We start from the raw sequence: 4,481 nt of genomic DNA, 5'->3' as shown, positions 1-4,481 counted from the left end.
TACATACACGCTGCTGTACTCTGTATACAGCTGTCGGGACTACAACTCCCAGCATGTCGTCCTTGAAGAGACATTGTCAAGAATATGTGCCTGCCTTTAACAACCAATCACATTGCAGGGTTATTCTGCAGGTGCCCTTAGCTGTAAGCTGATTGGTTGCCTTTGCCAAGTGGAAATGGGTCATGTGACATCTGTTCTCATACATATAGGGGGAGATTTATCACAACCTGTCCAGAGGAAAAGTTGCCCATAGCAACCAATCAGCTGGATTCTTTAATTTTTAAAAAGGTCTCTGCAAAATGAAAGAAGCAATCTGATTGGTTGCTTAAGGCAACTGGGCAACTTTTCCTTTGTATTATTGCTGATAAATCTCCCCATAGTATCTTTAAAGGGGTAGTCCAGTGGTGAAGTTTCAGATTGCGCGATCCGACCGCTGGGGTCCCACGAGATCTGTACGGGGCCCCGGCTCACTGGCCAGATAGCACATGTTAACCACCGCACGAAGCGGCAGCCAACACGCCCCCTTAATACAACTCTATGGCAGAGCCGGAGATTGGTCAACACGCTTCCTTCCTGCGGGCTGTCGGGGCCCCGTACAGGAGATTGCGGGGGGCCCCAGTGGTCGGACCCCCTGTGATCTGAAACTTTTCCCCCTATCCATAGGATAGGAGATAAGTTTTTGACCACTGGATATCTCCTTTAACCTCTTCAGGACCCATGACGTATGCATACGTCATGTCTTTTCCTGGTCTCCGCCGCTCACCCGGAGGAGATCGGAAGCAGATCCCTGCTGAAATCCTTCAGCAGGGATCCAGGGCAAACGCCGAGGGGGGCCATGTAGGCCCCCCATGTCGGTGATCGCCGCAAATCGCACGGGAAATCGCCCTTGCGATCTGCTGCGAGACCGGGCTGATCGGGTCTCTGGGACCCGACCGCCCGGTAATTTCGCATGATCCCGGCTGTCACAGACAGCTAGGACCATGCTAAAGCATAGGAGCGAGGTGGCAAGCCTGAGGACAGAGATATCCCATATGTGGGCGCAAAGTGTTCTGGGGACGCACAACAAGGCTCAGAAGGGAGAGTGCACCATGTAAATTTGAGGTCTAAATTGGTGATTTGCACAGGGGTGGCTGATTTTACAGCGGTTCTGACATAAGTGCAAAACAATAAATACCCACATGTGACCCCATTTTGGAAACTACACCCCTCATGGAATGTAACAAGGGGTACAGTGAGCATTTACACCCCACAGGTGTCTGACAGATCTTTGAAACAGGGGTCTGTGAAAATGAAAAATAAAATTTTAAATTTGCACAGCCCACTGTTCCAAAGATCCGTCAAATGCCAGTGGGGTGTAAATTCTCCCTGCACCCCTTATTACCTTCCGTGAGGGGTGTAGTTTTAAAAATGGGGTCACATGTGGGGGGTCCACTGTTCTGGCACCACGGGGGGGCTTTGGAAATGCACATGGCCAAATTCTCTCTCCAAAAGCTCAATGATGCTCCTCTTCTGAGCATTGTAGTTCGCCCCCAGTGCACTTCACGTCCACTTATTGGGTATTTCCATACTCAGAAGAGATGGGGTTACAAATTTTGGGGGGTATTTTCTGCTATTATCCCTTGTAAAAATGTAAAATTTGGGGGAAAACAAGCATTTTAGTGTAAAAAAAATATTTTTTTTTTTACATATGCAAAAGTCGTGAAACACCTGTGGGGTATTAAGGTTCACTTTACCCCTTGTTACGTTCCCCAAGGGGTATAGTTTCCAAAATGGTATGCCAAGTGTTTTTTTTTTTCTGTCCTGGCACCAGAGGTGCTTCCTCAATGCGGCATGCTCCCAGAGCAAAATTTGCTTCCAGAAAGCCAAATGTGACTCCTCCTCTTCTGAGATCTGTAGTGCGCCAGCAGAGCATTTTTCATCCCCATATTGGGTGTTTTCTGAATCGGGAGAAATTGGGCTTCAAATTTTGGGGGGTATTTTCTGCTATTACCTTTTTTAAAAATATTTTTTTTTTTACATATGCAAAAGTCGTGAAACACCTGTGGGGTATTAAGGTTCACTTTATCCCTTGTTACGTTCCTCAAGGAGTCTAGTTTCCAAAATGGTATGCCATGTCGTTTTTTTTTTGCTGTCCTGGCACCATAGGGGCTTCTAAATGCGACATGCCCCCCGAGCAAAATTTGCTCTCAAAAAGCCAAATATGACTCCTTCTCTTCTGAGCATTGTAGTTCGCCCGTAATGCACTTCAGGTCAACTTATGGGGTACCTCCATACTCAGAAGAGATGGGGTTACAAATTTTGGGGGGTATTTTCTGCTATTAACCCTTGCAAAAATGTGAAATTTGGGGGGAAACACACATTTTAGTGAAATTTTTTTTTTTTTTTTTACATATGCAAAAGTCATGAAACACCTGTGGGGTATTAAGGCTCACTTAATTCCTTGTTATTTTCCTCAAGGGGTCTAGTTTCCAAAATGGTATGCCATGTTTTTTTTTTTTTGCTGTTTTGGCACCATAGGGGCTTCCTAAATGCAACATGCCCCCAAAAAACCATTTCAGAAAAACGTACTCTCCAAAATCCCCTTGTCGCTCCTTCGCTTCTGAGCCCTCTACTGCACCCGCCAAACAATTTACATAGACATATGAGGTATGTGCTTACTCGAAAGAAATTGGGCTACAAATTCCAGTATAATTTTTATCCTTTTACCCCTTGTAAAAGTTCAAAAATTGGGTCTACAAGAACATGCAAGTGTAAAAAATGAAGATTTTGAATTTTCTCCTTCACTTTGCTGCTTTTCCTGTGAAACACCTAAAGGGTTAAAACACTTACTGAATGTCATTTTGAATAGTTTGGGGGGTGCAGTTTTTGTAATGGGGTCATTTATGGGGTATTTCTAATATGAAGACCCTTCAAATCCACTTCAAACCTGAACTGGTCCATGAAAAATAGCGAGTTTGAAAATTTTGTGAAAAATTTTAAAATTGCTGCTGAACTTTGAAGCCCTCTGGTGTGTTCCAAAAGTAAACACTTGTCAATTTTAGGATGAAAATATAAAGTAAACATATTGTATATGTGAATCCAAAAAAAAAAAATATTTGGAATATCCATTTTCCTTACAAGCAGAGAGCTTCAAAGTTAGAAAAATGCAAAATTTTCAATTTTTTTCATCAAATTTTGGGATTTTTCACCAAGAAAGGATGCAAGTTACCACAAAAATTTACCACTATGTTAAAGTAGAATATGTCACGAAAAAACAATCTCGGAATCAGATTGATAAGTAAAAGCATTCCAGAGTTATTAATGTTTAAAGTGACAGTGGTCAGATGTGCAAAAAAGGGCTGCGTCCTAGAGGTGAAAATGGGCTGTGTCCTTAAGGGGTTAAGGGGTTAATGCTCTGTACATGTGACCCTAGCAAAAGCCATTTTCACACAGGCATAGGCGTAAATAAAATACAAAACTGTATCCTCTGTCTGCAGGATTAATAAGTATCAGATCGCGGGGGGACCTACCGCTGGGACCCCACGTGATCTCCTGTCCGGCTCTTAGCACTAAGAATTGGCCAACACGACCCCATCATGTATCTCTATGGAAGAGCTGGAGATAGCAGAATGCTGTATCTTCGGCTCCCATAGGGATGCATAGAGGGTCGTGTCGGCCATCGCTTCCTGCTGTGGTCAACACAACATCATTTATGTAGGGTGTCGGGCAGGAGATTGCAGGGGTCCCAGCTGTTGGAGCCCCTTGACCTTTACTTATCCCCTATACTAAGGGTTAAAGGAGTACTCCACTAGAAAAAGGTTTTTTTTATTTTATTTATCAACTGGTGACAGAAAGTTAAACAGATTTGTAAATTACTTCTATTAAAAAATCTTAATCCTTCCAGTACTTAGCTGCTGTATACTACAGAGGAAGTTCTTTTCTTTTTGAATTTCCTTTCTGCCTGACCACAGTGCTCTCTGCTAACACTTTTGTCTATTTTAGGAGCTTTCCAGAGCAGGAGAAAATCCCCATAGCAAACCTATCCTGTTCTGGACAGTTCCTAAAATGAACAGCAGTGTCAGCAGAGAGCACTGTGGTCAGACAGACCGAAAATTCAAAAAGAAAAGAACTTCCTCTGGAACATACAGCAGCTGATAAGTACTGGAAGAGTTAAGATTTTTAAATAGAAATAATTTACAAATCTGTTAAACTTTCTGGCACCAGTTGATGTACACTAAATGTTTTCCAGAGGTATTTTTCTTTTAATACCGGATAGCTCCTTTAAAGGGGTTATCCAGTGGGAGTGGGTGTTTCCTAACTATTTCCAATGTGTGGGATACAGTATAATAAACAATTACTTACCTCCAGTGCTCTGGTCCTCGGTGTGATGGTCTTTCTGAACTGCAGAGTGACATGTCGGACCCAGGACGCACTTTGGCCTAGTGTGACTTACTACTGGTCAGCGAATCACTAGCTGCAGTATAGCACTGGGCCCGGGGACA

Source organism: Hyla sarda, chromosome 1 (genome assembly GCF_029499605.1).
Source record: "Hyla sarda isolate aHylSar1 chromosome 1, aHylSar1.hap1, whole genome shotgun sequence".
In the NCBI taxonomy this organism is placed as follows: domain Eukaryota; kingdom Metazoa; phylum Chordata; class Amphibia; order Anura; family Hylidae; genus Hyla; species Hyla sarda.
This window is presented reverse-complemented; position numbering follows the sequence as displayed.